Below are 20,481 nucleotides of genomic sequence, written 5' to 3' on the forward strand. Positions count from 1 at the left end.
TGCGAGCGTGGCCCAATGTGTGCATGCTCGACTCCCACTAAAGCTTTAAAAATATTAAAAAAACGGTTGAAAATCGGTTGATTGTGAAAAATCAAAGTTCTCACTTGATGAATAGCTCGGTGAGACGTCTTTACGAGCTCCTATTTGTTTGGCAGAGATTAACCCGGCTTGCGCTGATCCGTGCTCACTCCAGATACAACTTTTGTGGGAAAATAGACAACGACCATTTCAAAATAGATTTCGCTTTTTGGATTTTAGCGCAAAACCGAATCGACGATCAGTGAAATGTTTAAACGAACTCTTGTTTTGAGAATATAACTAAGTAATTCAGTTAATTCCTTACTTGTTCCTGTTCCTTTAATTATAACGTAATACGATTGCTAATGCTATCCCCTCATCTTGATAATAGATGATTTATTCGAGACCTATTTATGATCGAAATGATCATTTAATCATTAAACATAATACCTAATAATTGTTAGTAAAATAACGGTTTGTCTCTTTATAACCAGTCACTTCCGTCAGTGAATGGTATTTTTAATACAAAATTAAATAATTATTTTTAAAATTTATCAATGTTAGCTATGCATTATTATAATACTAACAGTTGCTTAAAATTTTGCCAAATTTTAAAAACAATGCGTAATACGTGACCCGATAAATTTGGGCGATTTACGGCCGCAGCCGAACCTAAGCATAATGTGGAAAATGCAAATACTGAAACTAATGAGGCCGTCGAGAACATTAACAAAAACTTAGCAAAGCATGCGAAACGCTATAATCGCATGATCAAACACCAATAAATCCTTGATTCCTAACAATTTCGCATTTCGGCTCAGCATTTATCGTTTAAAAACGTTGAAATTACAGAGTATAGCCGTGGAACTTGTAAAATACTGAATAAATATCTCAATCGGTATGGAGTAAATTATGCGAGCCGCACACGGAACGCCAACGTTTTTGTACAGTTTAATTATCACAAGTTTGGCTTTTTTGGTTTTATTGCACGAGTAGCACGCATGATGTGCTGTTATGTAGGTTTATAGCTTCAGTGGACGTAGGGAGGTTTTGTGTTGACAGATTCAAAGTTTATTGAATGTGTGTCATTTTTATTTTTACTAGCTGATCAGAGCTGATCCATCAGACATTATCCTGTCTTCGAATTGTCAAACGCGTGAATTAAACAACGTAAAGTTTTCTTTGTATGATCCTTCTTCTGAAAGTAACAAATTCAATAAAAATTATAGATAACAAAATCGGTCTAAGAGAAATAGTTAAGAGATTCATTTGTAATTTATAAGAGTAGATATAAAGTATTACATATGAATAGAATTTTTTCTACACATTAGAACTAATTATTTCATTTTATTGATGGAATCAAAAACAGACACTCGCCCTCTTATGTATTTAAAAAGTTACCTTATTGTAAGAATCGCATCATCCTTCAAACTAAAATACAATGATTTAAAAGAAACAACCTAAACCTAATTAAGCTTCACATCAAGAAAGGAAAGCATAAAAGCTATTTCATCCCCAAAACTAGCATGTCTATTTAAAATATACCACAAAAGCTCTTTAACTAAATTGCAGTTTGAAACTCGTTCCTTCAAATCAGTAATCGCTTACTTTCATACATTTATTGGGTTAAAAGTAATCGGCCAAACCATCAAGTACATTTTAACTTCAAAATTTCGGTGGAAACTTTGTGATCACGAAAATGGAACTCAAATCCACTGACACTAATAATTGCATTCGTGTTGCGGTTGCAACACAAAAAAATGATAATTATGAAGTTGGTAAAGTTAGATCGAGTTCCTATAAATTTGCGAAGGTCTTTCACCACTTGTCTGTATACAATAATTGGTTGTTACGTAATAGTGGAATGGACCTAATGGGCCTTCACAATGGACAGTGTTGGGCGAGTAGAGTCACGATAGTGTAGGCTAAGGGTGCTTTTCCATAAAAAAAAGACGGGTTGCACTCCGGGAGTGCCGGCAGAAGTGAAAACTTGATTATTAACGTTCAGTATGTTTGATATTTTGGAATGGAATATAAGGGCTAAAAAAAATCCGTCTTACGCTTTTTCGATCAGGCCACGTGTCCTGACGCGAGTTTAAGATTTTATACCCAACGCCGCTAAAGAAGTTTTCACTTCAAAAATGCGAGAGAGAAATGAGTTGTGCGAGAATGTCTAGCTGTGCGCTGAAAACGTGTGGGCGTTTCCACCAAAGCTGTGCGAGGTGTGAGAATGCGTTGAAATGTCTTCTATCACTCAAAATTATAGAACTAATAAACATGCACCTCGCACGCATTCCTTGCACACATTCCTCGCTACACATCCTCACACATTATTGATGGAAAACACCCTAAATATCTATGATCGACCGCCATTGTAGATGTTTATTCGTAATCGCCGTAATGGCAAGAATCGACGATCATTTGTTGGGCCAACGCTGCCCATTGTGAAGAGGGTCTATAAGATGTTTGTGTAGCTGACACGACGTCAGTTTTTTCGTCGAATTGTAAGCGCTAGTTCAGAGTGATCGACAGAATGATGCACAATTTCGTGTGTTAGGCTTGTTATTGGCTGTCTGTCGGACTGAGTCTTTTTCAATAGTTGGAACTACTTTATTGAACAGACACATATCAAAGCCATACACATTTTTTTAATTCGCGGTAAAAGGATTTAAAACGTTTATATGGAACTTTTTTCAAATTATCGACTAATAAATGACGTTTTGAGACATATTAATTTTCCTTCACTCATTTCTCCTTCCTTATTTCTCCCCCTTCGTCTGAAATGAAATCCGTCTTTAAATTTTCAGGTTATAAAACACCGATATATTATTTAAACAATACATTTAAACAATTTTAGTCACTGCAATAGCTTATTTAATGTAATCCACTTGACAACCACACTTCCACTTTTTTCTTTAGAATTTCCATGTATTTATTAAGCGATTTTATGGCTTCTCAATACACAATATATTAAATTATGAAATAAGACACATTCTTTTGCTATATAAAGAACATTTTAACTCGATGCAATTCTAGTTTCAACTGACCTTTATTCTAAACCTTTAGCTAGCTTATTTTATCCCCGTGGCTCCGCTCCTGTTGGTCTTAGCGTGATGAATGATGATATATAGTCCATAGCTTTCCTCGATAAATGGGCTATCTAACACCGAAATAATTTTTCAAAGTTCCAAGTAACCAGTAGTTCCTGAGATTAGCGCGTTCAATCAAACAAACTCTTCAGCTTTATAATATTAGTATAGATTATAATATTAGTATAGATATGCGTATACAAACATAATGACTATTACCAATTACCGTAACAAGCACCGTGACAGGGCTTACACTAAGTAATGGAATATTAGCATGTTATACCATGACTTATGAGCCCTAAGTATTAAAATGTATTCATGCTAATATTATAATTATGGATAATTTATTATTATGTCAGTGGTGCTAACGACGTTTATAAAAATGTGACAAGTGCAGTATCATTTTTTCTGCTAAGTTTACTTTTAGTCTTTTGATGATTTTGTACGTAAATTAAGCTATTTATATTAATGGAATACATGACTACAAATGTTTTAAAAGAATATTGAGTTGCTTACAAACTCAAAATCATGATCATTATAACATTAAATCAATCTACACAAACGACATTAATTTAATCCCACGAACGTTTTTTCACAAATAAGTTGGAGCTAGTTTGTGAAATCGTTCCCCTTTTCCTGTTCCATATTCTATCTGAACTCATCGTCTGCTAAAACGTTAACCCATTATAACTGACTTCTTTTAAATAGAAATTTCAAAGTTAAAGTCACGTTTAATTATAAATTAGGCCTCCGGTAATTACTCCGACGAACGTAATGCAACGCCGTGACAAATGACTTCGCTGTTACTAATCACCATATTTTTCTTACTTTGGAAAATTCCTCATTTACTTTCGCTTAAATTCCTTTAATATCGCCGGTATTATAATTAAGACGCGATTGTTGAATAGTGTTCAAGTTTTAATGTCTTTGTTAAATTATCGCGCTAATCTTTAATTTATTCTGTTTAATGATAGTTTATTAGCTGAATTACTAATTTCTTGCTTTCACTACAACTCTCCGTGAAATGACATCCGTGTCTTTAAATAGTCTTTTTTTTCACAATATGGTTGAATATATTTTCTACAATAATTACAAACGATTTTTTTAATTAACATGCTTTTACTTTGAAGTACTTTTTTATTTAATGTGCTTCTACCACTCAAAGTTTCCATCAGATTACATCAAAAGACATCATCACAATATATCAACAATATATTAATACGTTACATATAATAATCTGATGGCATTTCACGCAGGGGATCGAAACAGTCGCAAAATACCTCCAAAGAGCTTGCATACTAAGCCCCAATATACATAATACATATAAATGATTATGTAGTTTAATCTCATGCTCTTCTAATTAGCATATAGCTACGTATATTGTTCAAGTTTCAAGGAAAGTCAATTTTCTGTTTGGATTTCGTTTTCAAACTTCAATTGTGTTTTGTTGATTAAAATGAGGATGCAACTCTTGTGGTATTGTTTTAGAATGTAAATGTGCTTTGTATGTGTACATAAATAGCTACACAGAAATATTTAAAGGATAAAAAGGTTTTATCAACAAATTCACAATAGTCAGTTTATAAGAATTTCTTGTTAAAGGACTGGCTGATTCATATTCAGAACAAGGTTCTTAACTGTTAACCGTGGCCAAAATTAATAAAGTGTTTGTATAATATTTTATAAACGTTAATTGTCATGATGTAGAAAGAACAAAAAACCATCCGATACAATAGTATGATCCGACAGGATTGTATAAATATGAATCTACTAGATTTCCGCCCGCGGCTTCGCCCGCGTTTGCAAAGGAAAACCCGCATACTAGTTCCCGTTCCCGTGGGATTTCCGGGATAAAAACTATCCTATGTGTTAATCCAAGTTACCCTCTATATGTGTCGGTTCAGTAGTTTTTACGTGAAAGAGTAACAAACATCCATACATCCATACAAACTTTCGCATTTATAATATTAGATTAAATTACGACATCTACAAAACCTAGTCCCACATTCAACACCAAAACCGTTCCAAACCACTAAAGAACAATCCAACCAACGAACATTATTCGCAAATCGAAAGCAAATCAGCAAACAAAAGAGCGATCACGGATTAAACACCAATTAAGCCGACCCTAAGCCAAGCCGTCGGTAATAGAAAGCTATCTGGCGACAAACCGCCAGTTCACTATAAATCAAGCTACAAATAAGCCTGGAATAATGCTTTCCATCTCAACTGGGCCACAAATTATAGGCCGGCCCGTTCACAGGGTTCCAAATGCACATCGCTTTTTACATACGCCTCTATTAGAGAATGTTGTGTAGTGTAGAGTTGAAGTATTTTCTTTTTGTAAACATTGAGATATACATAAAATGGAGACGACACCACCTACATCACTTATGTTCCGCTCACCATAAGCCATATAGCTTAACTGCACGCTCATTTTTTATTTGTTTTAAAGTGAAACGCATCAAATATGCCTTCGTGTGTATTACGATATTGCACAAATAATACAAATAATACGGAAAAGTGCAAAGGAATAACTTTCATCAGTAAGTACCTAACTAGATAATAATTTTTAAAACTTGTGCCAGCGCGCACGAGCAACTTTGTCTCCGCAACTATTTTGTCTCTCCCATCAATTTGTATGGGGAGTTGCGTCGCTACATGCGCGCACTTTCATACTAGTCCATGGGTGGGAGAGACAAAATAGTTGCGGAGACAAAATTGCTCGTGCGCGCTAGCGTTAGAGCAAAAAAATGGCCCACAGATTTTGTTCGTGGTGTCTTCTCCATACGTAGTAATATTATCTCAATGTTTGTAAACGTATTTATCATTGCATATATTATTATGAATATAAAATTATGCTGCATAGGAATTTTTCAAAGATAATTAATTTGTAATGTAGTTTGAAGTTAATAAAAAAGTAGCAATTATTTAACGATAAAATCCAAAAAATAAAAAATTGCTTCATGTTTTTCATTCAAGTTTAATTGTGTAGAAGAGATTGACTCTTGTTATCATGACAACTTTTTTATAAGTTGGCTCTATCTCGCTCTGGCTCTATCGTAAAAAATTACATTTAAATACGAAATACTATCAAACCTATAATTTCAACACGATTTAAAAATACGTAAAAAGCCTGCATTTCCCTAAAACAATAACCATTTAACAATATAGCAAAAACGTGAAATTTTTCAAAGTGAATAAATTGCATCGCAAAGGTAAGAGCTATACTGTGGGTTTAAATGAATGTAGAGGAATGATTTCGAGCGTTTTACAAATTATAGACGCCGGTGACTCCATGGACGTGTTTCCTGATCCAGGAAATGCCCGGGTCGTGTGATTGTGGTCGAAATGGATGTCTGATGCAAAGAATATATACTTGGGGAGCGGTTATGTAGGGATAATAAATGTAAGTTTTTGTATATTATTTATAAGGATGTTAGTTTGTGGTGGATGTTTGTTATACATGAAGGCAAAATAGCTGATTAGTTATAAAATTTATGACACAGAGTGAGAGAGCGCCTTCTGTACATTGATTGTTAAGTTAAAAAAAATATATGTTGTACAATAAAGAATTTTTCATTCATAGCTGATTCTTATGATTAATAAACATGTCTTTAGATAGAGAAGCAAAAAATGTTCCACTCAAATTTTGTTTGAAAGAATTAATTCGATTGATACTTGATACTCATTGAAGTGAGACTTTAATTACAGGATATTGATACTGATATAAACCTTTGTATAATTAAAACTGAGCAATATCTACCGTACATACAAAGTAACGTTCGACGAATATTTGCAAACTTCTACAACAAAATAGTAACGTCTAACAAAATAGTATTTTATTAGACGTCTGTTACTTTTGAATCTTCAAAATGTAGAAAGACATTATATACCGATTCGTAAAACAGTTCAACTAATAGCGGAATGTAGAAAACAGATAATGTATGCCGCAAAGACAACACGATGGTATAGCATGCCCCGAATTCAGACGGTACGAAATTAACATGCACCACTCGTGATAAACCTTTAATACCACACAACAATTTACATTTAAATTATGATGTTTCGAGCTAGTTTCTAAAACTCGGTGGGGATAACGAGACAAATTTAAATGAAGCTCAGAATTATGCGCTGCACATATTTGCTGAATTGCCAACAAACGGTTCGGATCAGCATTGAAGGCTTTAATTAATTAATGATAACTTCTGTTCGAAATTCTATTGTCCGTTTGTCTGATCCGAGATATTCTGAGTTGATCTTGCTCGCAATGTTATAAACTGGCGGTAATGTGTATTTGATTCAGTCGCGATTTGTTTTGTTATGAGTTAACTATTTATCTTTTTTATTGTGTTTTTATGCTAAATATTAAAAATATTTGTATATTTAATATGGATTGTTAATTATATCTAGTAATAAGACATAAATATTCATTTCATTTGAGCAATTCATTTCTGTATCATACTAATCCATATTATTAATATTATGAATGCGAAAGTAACTCTGTCTGTCTGTCTATCACTCAATCACGCCTAAACTACTGAACTAATTTCCATGGAATTTGGTATGGAGATATTTTAATACCCGAGAAAGGACATAGGCTACCTTTTAATGCGAAATATGTACCACGGGCGAGTGTAGTATCTATTTGTAAAATAGTTAATTCACATGAATGTAGTTAATTGATTAACATTATACTCATGATGATATATTATTGTTTTTAATACAAATAAATAATTTATCATTTACAAACATCATTCAAAAGCATCAACATTAACCAAACATTAACCAATAAACATCACTTCATCCTCCAATCGGGTGGATTCCCGCCAAAACGAATCCGCCATCTTGTCAACGGAAAACACTGAACGTAGTCAAAGAGCTCCATACATCAGTTCTAATGCGGGAGCTCCATCTTCATCAGGCTAATCGTTGCGATAAATACAACATGGAGATTGGTGATTCCAGTGATTTAGGACGTTTACGACAAATTAGTGCTCGCACTGAATATCACTATACATTGACAATATTTCATTGGACGTTTAGTTACGGTTTCAGAAAGGCGGTTGTGGGCCAGCAATGGATATGAAATGGAAATTTGGTAATGGATTATCGAGTAGATGAAGTGTAGGAAATGGTCATTTGAGTTCAAGAGTAGTTAGATAAAATTTCATCTCAATAAGTTTTGAAATCAATAAATATTGAGTGTTGTATTTTAGAAGCATGAGGATAAGAAATAATATAAATAATAATGTTATAGGTAAATGTCATTTTACAGGAAGGAAAGCGTTACTTAATAAGCTAACAGATAAAAAAAGACATGTGGCACTCGGGGACTGCCGCGGCAAAGCTATTGCATGCTATGCCTTCAAGCCACAACCTCCGTGCCTGTTGGAGTGGGGAGCGTGAGGTTTTTTCGTTATGGAATTTCTAGATTTGTTCCCGTAGCGCTCAAGGCCCGCGATAGAAGCTATGCAATAGCTTAAAAAAAACCTCACAATTGGATTTATTTTAACCATTTTAAAAATATTCAAGATGCTTATCAATCTAATAACTAAGTAAAGAGTATTTGACTATGACATCGTAGTTCGTACTAATTGTCTCAAAATCGGTCACAGCACTGTTAATTTGTTGAGAAATGAAAAGAAGAAATAAATATTTCTCACACATTTGAAATAAGCTTTCAAAGAATGCAATAAAGTGTATAGATTAACAGCGTCAGGGATTTTTATTACACCCGATTAAGTAATCATATATAAAGCCTAATGGATTTAATTTTCATACCTTTGTAATGCACTGCTGAACTATGTGTAGAAATTATGCATGTCACTCGTAAAGTTATTTTTTATCGATAATGTATAACATAGGTAGAGAAAATTATGATGTTGTTGGAATTTTATAAACTTTCCATAATTTTAAGACGTAATTAATTTTAACGAAAACGTAAAATACATTATTTTAACGAAAATCAAATTTTTATGTTAATCGTATAGTAGAACCTTTATATTTCAGGCTATTTTTAAATTTATGAATACATGAAAGTTTTCTTTCTCGTTATTTGACAACGCTTAACATTGTACATACAATCTTTAGATATTAATGACCTAGTTATAAAAATCAACAGTATTCTCTATTCTATAAACGATCTTTTATATTTTCTAACTAGCTTCCGCCCGCGACTCCGTCCGCGCGGATGTCGGTCTTCGCGTGGATGGTTTATTTCTCCATTTTGAGTAACTCTGACAATGACATCTTATAAATATCTATTGGACCCAGGCCTATTATAATAATACGCAACGTGTGTTCGCGGTTCTACATGGAAAAAACTGAAAAATTAAGATTAATTTTTTTCTACCTATTTTTCCAGGATAAAAAGTATCCTATTTTACGCCCAGGATAATAAGGTATAATTATACCAAGTTTCATCGAAATCGAACCGTTAGTTTTCACGTGATGCGTGAACATACAGACAGACAGACAGACAGACAGACAGACAAAAATTTTTTTAATCGCATATTTGGGTTTGATATCGATCCAGTAACACCCCCCTGGTATTTATTTTTTCAATATTTTCAATGTACAGAATTGACCCTTCTACAGATTTATTATATGTATAGATAATAAAAAGACCATCCATAATTCATTAGCCCATGAATTCTCACGGAACGTTTAACCAAAAAGTTTATTCAGTATTTCAATAAGTAAAAGACGAAGTTTGGTAACTAAACATTGATATCCGACCTTCGCGATCTCATACTATTGAGATATATTACATTTCCCGAGTTATAAAGTTAAATAAGTTTATAAACTCGTTTACTTTGTAGCCAGTTTGAGACTATGAGTTGTAGTTACGTCGATAAACGACAACTTGTCTTGTTACATTTTAATTTGTCTTTGCAACGCTTTGTTATATTAAATTAAAATTGATGGTTTTTATTTTAGATAACGCTGATAATAATAATTATAGCATAGATAAAGGGGCAAGGTGACTATAATAGATAAGTGGATTAATACCATCAATGTGATAATTTATTAGTAAACTAGGTTTCCGCTCGCGGCATCGCCCGCGCAGTCAAAGAAAAACCCGCATAGTTCCCGTTCCCGTGGGATTTCCGGGATTGCGTCATTTTCTCGGGATAAAAAGTAGCCTATGTCCTTTCTCGGGTATCAAAATATCTCCACACCAAATTTCATGAAAATTGGTTCAGTAGTTTAGGCGTGATTTAGACAGACAGACAGAGTTACTTTTGCATTTATAATATTAGTATGGATTGTTATTTTTCTGTTGATTTGCAGCTATTTTAAATAATTTTCTTTTTGGCATGTATAAATACGATGAATGTACACAAACTTGAAAAAATAATCTTAATAGTTGTTCGATTGAGCATTTTTTGATAAATTTCTTTAAATTTTCAATTTAGGTATGATTGTCTAAATGGAAATTGTTCAGTAAACCATACGAATGAGAAAGTAGGTACAGTTATAATTGAAATTCACAGCTTAAAAAAATATATTATTAGATATAGATATTGACATAACCATCCCAGATTTCATACAAAGGCAAGCGATGTGAATTTAACAAAAATACCTAACTGATAAAAATACTGTAATGTGTATAAACGTACCTATACATGTAAAAATAAATATTGTAAGAACCGTTTTAGACTATGCAACTTTTTATCTTCGCCGATTCCCGGGAGGTTTCACGCGATGTAACTTCGCGGAACATATGATTAAAATGGAAAACAATGTTTATAAATTTTTCTGCGAAAAAACGAGTTTTTTTTAGTGTAAATCTGACATTAAACTTTTCGCTTTTATAATGGAAAACTATTGATAACAGAGTGACATTATAATGCATAATATTACTTTCGCATAATACCTTTTTTATGGGTAGGTATATTTCAATTGTAAGGTTATTTCTAGGCTTATGTTATTTATTTTTTTTGTCGCGGAAGAATTCTAACACATACCCGCGGCCCCATCATTAAAGCGGCTCGACGGAACACAGTGGGGTTTTAGTCGGTAAGAATCCGACATAACCCACGGCTCCTTCCCCGGGGGCCGTGGGTATCTTTGGAAGATTTCCCCACTATAAAAAAAGGCATGTTATTTCATATTCAAATTAATTATTCCATTTGACAGTACAAGAAAGCTTTATACTGACGCTGTTGGCACGAAAATTAAGACAAACTATCAAAATTATCAAGCATTACGCTTCAAAATCAAACTCGCTTACATTCAATTATCACATAATATTAATACAGTTAGAGAATTCTAAGTCATGAGTAATACCACAGAGCAATACACATCCATATGAACAAACAAAACAAACGTGAAAGCTATAAAGGGTACGTACAGTAAAAACTTTATGACAATTATTAACTGAAACTGCAATTTAACGACAGTCTATTAGATTAATGTTTAAGTTATGACACATTTATTCTCACATAAAAACTCCAAACAGCTTATTAATAGTATTTTCATAATAATATCGGGGAGATTTGGAGGGTTTCATTGGTTTTCGAATATCTGGCCTATTAGATTATACAAAGTTTCCAATATTACTTTAAATACATAAATAAACACATAAAAGTGTTTTTGTTTTGGTTATTTATTTTAAAACCCATTTAGATATCTATTTAATTTATATTATAGTTTTAATACTTGGTAACGTTTCATAAATTATATTTTTTATAGAAATAGATACGACTAAGAATTATGATTACACAGATATAATATGTACATAATATGTTATCCACAACTTGTAAGCGATATTATATGTTAATTTGACAAATGAGATCGTTAGAAACAATTAGAAAAGTCTTATTTGATTGACGTATGTCACGCAAAATTCAACATGGCGTCCTCTGGCAGAAATAAAATAATCTTTTGAGCGCGAACTTTTTTAAACCCGGTATTATAAGTATGATATTATCTAAGTTGTTGAACTCATATATTATGTTTTATTTTCTAAATTTATATACTGCGTGAACCGCTGTCATTTGAGCCTAAAACAAATTGTTGGATATATAATATTGCGACTAAAAACTTCTAAATTACTTTCCGACTTTATATTCGTGGTTTGATACCATTAATATCCAAATATAGTCAGCAAATTAGTTTCGCGGCCGTATATTGAATACAAGAGTCTACGTGAGTGTTTTTTGCGAAAATTACTGTCACGAAGGCCTCAAGCGCCAAAAGAATTTACCGTGTTTAATTGTTGAAAAAATTTTAAGTTGCTATGAAAGAAACAGGTGAATTTAAAGCGTATTTACCTACACTTTATTTCAGACATGAATATTACGTTATTTTATTTTCCTAAATTTATGATAGAAATACAGTTACAAATTTTAACTGATAGGTATTTATCCTGTTTAGGAGATAGATTAAATGACGTAAATCCTGAAATATTTTATTTAAAGCTCCCTGAATACAAGGTAGCATAGCGTTTATAGAGATTGCTTCAATTTTGTACGTATTAATTTTTTTGAGTTGATCGTTTCTAAAATGCGAACGGATAAAAGAACGTCTATATAAAGGAAGAAAATTATTTCCCCTTAGGTAAGGTTCGTATTACAGTTTTTTTACACTTAATTAAAAAAGCCATTGTAAATCCCGTAACGGACAGAACAATAAAAACTTGGATCCCACAAACCCCGAATAATCGGATGACAAAGACAACGGAACTATCTTTTACTCACAGGGATCCGTATTAAATTTTAAACCAACGACTCGAATCTGCGGGCACATCGAAATTCCAAAAGTACACTACGTCCTCATAAAGACTTAATATTTCAACAGTGCAGACTAAGAGAGCAGTAGTCACGGTGCAAGTTTTAATTTGCTTAAAATTGTTACAAGTTGGAACGCGTCCCTAGTTGGGCGCCAAATTAGGTACAGTCACAGGCTAACAGTATAAAAGTGGAAGACGCAAGTCTACTGATAGTTTAATTCAAGCTCCCGGATAAAAATCCACCTCTTCTGATTTCGAATGTACCTTTTTTCATTTTATCGTACGAACATTTCGAGCAAGTGGTCATTAAAATTCATGATCGGTTGTCTCTTACCTGCCTTCGGTCGAATTTAGGAGCATGTTTCAAAGGAAAGCGTCGGTTTAAAAGTCTATTTAGATTTGAAACTGAAACGGGAACGTCTCTCGGATATATCTCGTGCCCGAACCAATTTCTCTTGCTTTGCTTTGAGTCTACAGTGTGACATTAAGGAGTTGTTTATGTGTATTATATTCGTGGGATTTTCCTAAGTCCTATCTATTGGTTTATATAACGCGAAACTATTCTCGAGAACTCTGTATTAGGAGGCATAAAACAGTTTTTTATTGGACAGAAGGACAGATATTATATTGCTTTCGCCACTTGGTTTTTTGTTCCTTCGTCTTATCGAAAATTGAGTTATGTATCTTCATCTTACTCTGTATACATTTTAAATATGCAATATTATTTAGTAATACCGGAAGGTGAGTATTATCTTGAGAATTTTTTACATAAAAATCAAATAAATTCCAGTGTCCTAGAGGATTCTTGAAATATTTTTTTTCTATCTATCCACCAAATAGTTCAATGACTAAATCAATTATTCCTTATTTATTTTTATTTCACACAGATAACAGCTCTACGCGAGTGTTCGTGCAAGCGTTTGCGCAGACCCAACACCGCGGAACCCACAAACAAGAACACTGCAACACAATTAAACAACTTCTCAACACGTAACGTTTGTATTAACTAGGTACAGTCGGTCACACTTTCTCTCTAACGAATAATTTACATGTATAAAATAATATTAATAAAGCTTAACTATGGTAACAGTAAATAAATAAATAAATAAATAAATAAATAAATAAATAAATAAATAAATAAATAAATAAATAAATAAACAGTAATTTAGAGCAAAAGCTATCGGTTAAAGTTTGAAAAAAATGTGTTCGCTTCCGTTAATTGTAATCATTATTTTGTATTCCATTTATAACTCTAAATTTAACATTTCAAACGATGTTAGGTACTATATTATTAATATTTTTATGTTCCTAAAAAACTTTTTATATTTATTTATTCTAGATAGCTAGTTGATATTGACAGCTTTCTCAATTAGGTAACTGATAAAATAAATATTCATATTCTAGTAAAGTTTTCGTAAAAGCAACAGTGACATTAAAGTTACATTAATTAGCACATGACAAAGTTATATCAAACAAAATGGTAATTATGTTTTAAAATATACTTTGATAAACAATTTTAGTGAGATATGACGCAAGTGCCCTTGGAAACTTGAGAAAATTTGGGTACGTTTTTGTATGAATAGACTCATATTCGTCAGTCAAAATTGTGTGACCTACTTTCAACCCTAAAAAAGAAAGAAAAAGAGTAGGATAATTTGGATAACTGTAGTCACCTTTCTCTCCTACGCACTTTTTTTTGTATTAAACAATAATGTTGTTGCATCTCACTATATTTTCACACGTATATTTTTTTAGTATTTAAAAATCACTACATAGTATAAAACAAAGTCGCTTTCTCTGTCCCTATGTCCCTTTATATGCTTAAATCTTTAAAACTACGCAATGGATTTGGATGCGGTTTTTGTTTTTAATAGATAGAGTGATTCAAGAGGGAGGTTTTGGTATATATGTAATTCATAAGGTTCTAGACAAAGCGGGCGAAGCCGCGGGCGGGAAGCTAGTATTTAATATAAGTAAGTCTTGTGTTTTGTGATGTTATCTTCTAAGAAGTATAAAATTCATTTTCAAACTCCGCCCGCTCAAAGTACTTTTTATTTTCTTCTGTTTAAATAAAAAAATACACAAAGACTTAGCAACTTACCGTATCTTTACTTCCTTGGACTGCCATTCGGTGTGCTTGTCAAAGCTAATGAGGATAGCTGCGATTTCCTGTAACAAATGAGTTATATTTTAACAAACAATGGACTTTTCTTAACAAACAAGCTTAAAAATAAATGCAGGGTAGAGTGGAATCTAATGTTAATTAGAAGATTTTATAAGTATAATGTTAACTTGTGGATTGATTTTCCAATAGATTTGATTCGATGACAGTACACAACCACACGAAAGGTTTCTTGAAATTCGTTAAAGTAGGTACCAAAATTATAAGAACAATGCTTTCTCCCTTAGATTTACAAAATATTTTACAAAAAGGTTTAGTTCTGTTATAGTACCTAGATATGAGCCGTATAATATTAACTAAAGATCACGGCTCTCCGGCCTACATAATATAATATTCATATAAAATAAATCTCATATCTCTGCACCAGAACCTATAAACCCACCAATGAATTTGTATATTAACAGAGTAAAGTTTGCAGGCGAGATAGCGTTCAAATTGCCCCGTTAAATTTATAAACACAGAGGGACCACGTGACCCCAAGATTTATTACACCGTTGGAGTAATCCGGGCGAAGCATAGTTAAGTAGCCTGAATTCGTTAGGCCGCGTACGCATGAAGCGGGCACCAGCGGGAGCGGGAGCGAAATTGCTCAAAATATTAATAGATTCAATTTTTAGTGGCTACTACTTTGGTAGGCTCATACTTTGGTTTGTTCGTTGTCCTATTAGTGGTCAGCTATGTACACAACAGTCAGTCTCAATTGCTGAAGACTGACGTCAAAATATCCGCGTAAAATAAATTAGAGCTGCTTTGCGATTAAAGCGATTCGAAGGCAAACGATACATTTTCATACAATATTCCTCTCACTAGTCGCTTTGTATAAATCTTCATACAAGTCGCCACAATTAATCGCTTTTACACATACCTACGCCACTACGCCTACCAATCGCTTACACACAAATCGCTTCGCCCATGACCATACCACCGTACTGTTACAAGGAAACGCCTGCCCGCCTGTCTTCACTGATTGTTCAGGGCCCCTCAGTGTTCCCAAACGTTTGATATGTGGGAATTAATCGCCTATTGCCATGTTTTGTTTTAGATAACACGAAAATGTGGTATTGTGTCCCCAAATGTACGTGATAGGAATTAAGGTTTACATTTTTTAGAAATTGGATCATGTAAATATAATAAAAATAAATTATCTTGATGGTTTATGTATAAGTTGGTTAAGAAATAAGAAAAAGGAATAGACGACTTTTTTATAATTATTCATCTTTAAATTACTATCTACTAAAACAATATAATCGATCTTTATAATTGGTAGGTATGGTAATCGTAACTTTAATTTGTGTTTTTTTTGACAATTCAAGCAAAATAAAATTCGTTCATCAAATAAAATCTGCTTTCAAGCCTTTAATTCTAATAACCTTATCTCCAAATTATTAATATATTCCAATATATCACGTGACACATCCCAAACGTAGATACAACGAATAAATGGAAAGGGCACGTATTATTTTTATTACAAACTCAATTTAATATCAGTCATAACCGCGAACGACACGCGGATGTAAACACACATATTTACATGCGATAATAAATAACATATGTACCGTATATTTCTCCGGACTCAATTTTCTCCCCTACTACCTTTTTTTCTGTAATTTGCCGTAAAAATGTTTTTATTTTCCCGTATTATACCCGCTTATTGTCGGCTCTGAAATATTGGTGGCACTTTTGGATGTAAAATTTCGCTTGAGGCATCGTTGACATAAAGTTCCAAAATATTGGGCCGACTCACTTATCTTTCCACAATAATAATGAATACATTATGTATTTATTACACTTGGAGACTTTATTAAACGTGGTATCGAAAACTGCGTGCTTTTCGTTAAAATTAAAAGGACTTTCATTCGGGTATGGAAAATAGATTAAATCTCTTGAGGTTTATCCTTTACAATACCGATACTAGTCATAGAAAAATATCATCGTACATGTAATTTAACTTTGTAAAAACTATCTTCAGCAATGGATACAGAAAATTGTTAAACATATAAGGAATTGAAAATTGAACAAAAAAGCTAACTAAACATCAAGCTCAGTCTTACCTCATTAAATTTATTCCAGAACTGTAAAACTCATCCCCATTTATTTCTACTTTTCTATATTTCGATAATCGTTGTAAGATATTACAAAACAGATTTTTTTGAACATTCGAATTACCATAATTACAATTCACGAAAACTAAATGAATGTGCCACCAATTCAGTAGTTCACAAATAAGCACAAAGCTTGCCACGGTAGATTTATCAGGGATTTACATTAAATTTACATTATAGATTTTACTAAACTTCAAAGCTTAAAGAACAGTTTTTTCCCTGAATAAAGACAGCAAATTCGGAGCACGTTAACTCGATAGTTACAAATTATGTATTTAAAAAGGGTATAAAAAGCCTTAGTCATTATCACATCGGGCGTGTTCTCCTCTCTATTTATCGCCTTGTTGATTTATGGAACCCAAAAGGCACATTTTCTAAAACATTATATGAAAATAAGGGAAGACTCATTACAATTTTCGCCCGCAGGGAGTGAACGTACTCTGAACAATAATTGATAAGAGAATGGTTTGCTTGCGGTGGAATAGCGTGTTTAAATTTAAGTTGTTTCGTTTTATTTGTTCATCTATTTAATCTTTTTATTGTTGAAGATTATGAGTACAGCTGGAACGTTCTATGTTAACCGTCTTAGAAATAGCAAGAGCAGAAGTTAAGTAATGTTTTTACGAATTAAAAACGCTCTTTCTTTAATTTTGCTTCTCAACAAGTTTCGTAAGCACCTTATGATTTCTGATGAAGAAATAAAATATTATTCGAAATTGTTAAAATGACTTGATATGAACGCGTTAGTGTTTGAAACTCTAAATTAATACGTGAATGAATTAAATTAATAATTCTTATTTAAGAAAAATACATTGAAAATGAAAGAGAGATGTTGCCTTTTTCGGAATCAATGAAACAAAATGTCTCGTCGCTCATCAAAGGGACCTCTCCCTTCACACATCTGGAACATTGAATAAAACCCATTGAAATGTTATTGCCGGGCCCACAGCGCCTGCTAATGATTCGGAATCCTTGATGACGTCATAATTAGACTGCGTAAATATTTACTAATTTCGACCTTTTATTACGTGAATTTCGGTATTTTATTACTTTAGTTTTGACGATTCGTGTTTATGTTATGATAATTTATTTAGTTTTATACGAGATGATAATTATCTTTGTCTTTCATCATATTATTATGTGCCCCGTGGTTTTACCCATATTGCTCCACTCCTATTGATATTTACAGCTAACGCTCATGCTTACGTGATGATTTACAGCTATATTCCTCGATTAATAGACTATCTAACAGTGAAATAATTTTTCAAATTCGACCCGTGTTTTCTGCGATAAGCGCGGTCAAGCTAACAAATAAACGAACTCTTCACCTTTATAATATTAGTATGAATCCTAGTGGTTGTAGGTTTTCTCTTTAAACCCATTTCTGTCTATTATTTTGCCCCGGGGGCTTGTAGATTCAAGAACATTAGAACGTATATTTACTTTAGCAAACAATTTATTTTAAAAATATATTAGAGATGTTACAACAAAATATCTTATATTGATATAGTCTCTAACTCTCTATCATTTATAAATCCACCAATGCTTTAATTAGAGATTAGTGTTATAACAACAAAGATTCAATATTGACAGTCTCTATTTAAAAATTCATACAGTGACTGCTATTTGTATGCTTTTTGTTATTCTACCAAACTTTTTACCTTTATCTTTTTAAGTTAAAAACTCCACTATCTTTAAGATAATTAATCTCCAAGTGCAAGTAATTAGTAAGGTGGGATTAAGTAGCAACTATGCAAGTGTTAGTTGCACAGTTAAGTCTGGGTTTAACTGGCCGGTTTAAAACTCGGTTAACCCGCGGTTTAGGGCTAAAATGTTTACAAATAGCTGCTCTTGTTTCGGTAAACTGTTTGTACGTTTATGTAGTAAATTAAATTCTTGATTATATTTTAGATAATAGATATATTTTAGGTAATACATTAAGTTAACTCATTAGACAACTGAATTGATTTCATCAAGAGATTTTGAAAGATGAAATTCAGTTATATCAGATTCGAAATTCTAAATATATTATTAACTAATAAAACATTTTGTATTTTTAATGCCCATTGTTATAATCAATGCTTTTGTAATCTAGTTAATGAAACGCTACTTTCTAAGAATTATTATTATTTCTAGCACATGATGTTAGGCCGGTTGCAGAGCTTCACCGACCATTAGTGCGTACGTCAGTCGCGCTTGTCATATGTATGGAAATTAATAAAACCGTTCATAGCTAGACCGACCATACGCACGCGTATCCATACATATGACAAACGCGTCTGACGAACGCACTGATGGTCGGTGAAGCTCTGCAACCGGCCTTATATAAAAGCTGATTGCAGCAATCGCCAGTGTAAACTTTAAAATAAGTTCCCAAAATCAAAATGCTATGCAATGTGACGAACACGATCTTTGAAATCCGTGTCACAAAACAAAAAAAGCATCACACCCAAAACTTCAAGATTCCCTTATCACGTCAAACAATAGCATCAACGTTTTAAACAAAAACTTTACTAATGTATTCCCAAATGACAGTAAGGAAGGCTCTATCTCCACGATAAGGGTAACAAACGCGGGGTTTCCGCTGTGCGGCAAAAAGCTTAGGCTTTCTTGATAGGGAGCGGTTAAGTCTATTTTCTAGACCTATTTTAGTCTGAGTTTATAGCTAATTGTTCGTTTGACTGTTTTTGTAGTGGTTTACTTTTGTTGTTTTAATGAAACTATTTACCAGTTGCTGGTAAAGTCGATGGAAATAACGAATCTCTACTAATATTATATATAAGACATCCTAAGGCGGCCACTGAAAATCAGTGATAACACACTGAGTGGTTGGCCTAATTATGGCATACGTACTTATATCTTTTAAGTTCCTTTTTTCTTAACTAAATTGTATCTTTTTTTATGTGTCCATAATAAACTTATTTTCATTTCATTTCATTTCATTTCAATATTATAAAGCTGAAGAGTTTGTTTCTTTGTTTGAACTACTCTCGGAAACTACTGGTCCGATTTGAAAAATCTTTCGGTGTTAGATAACCCATTTATCGAGGAAGGCTATAGGCTATATATCATCTCGCTAAGACCAACAGGAGCGGAGCACTGCGGGTAAAACCGCGGAACACATCTAATAAAGATTAGTTTTATTCACAGAAGACTCTACAGGCTATATAAAATTTATTAATTGCCTGCAAGTGCCCGCAGCAATATGATCTTAAATATAAATATTTTCAAATCCCGTCCGAAATGATCTCGTAATACATTACGAGATGGCTACAGCCATACCTACAATAAAAGAATGAATAGAAATTAAAATATTTAGTTTTACACGTAGCATAAATATATCAAATATTT

General features: G+C 32.9%; 1 protein-coding gene across 4 annotated transcripts in view; it reads right to left on the bottom strand.

The window, feature by feature from the left end:
- The window catches only part of LOC123696509 (calmodulin-binding transcription activator 2), a 166,425-nt gene that overhangs the window by 52,706 nt on the left and 93,238 nt on the right, over window positions 1–20,481 (bottom strand). For all 4 annotated transcript variants that reach the window (XR_006752088.1, XM_045642714.1, XM_045642713.1 and 1 more), the window contains exon 4: window positions 14,948–15,015. The gene's annotated coding sequence lies outside the window, so the exon portion shown is untranslated. The remainder of the gene's footprint in view (window positions 1–14,947; window positions 15,016–20,481) is intronic.

This window comes from Colias croceus, chromosome 12, assembly GCF_905220415.1.
Source record: "Colias croceus chromosome 12, ilColCroc2.1".
Lineage (NCBI taxonomy): Eukaryota > Metazoa > Arthropoda > Insecta > Lepidoptera > Pieridae > Colias > Colias croceus.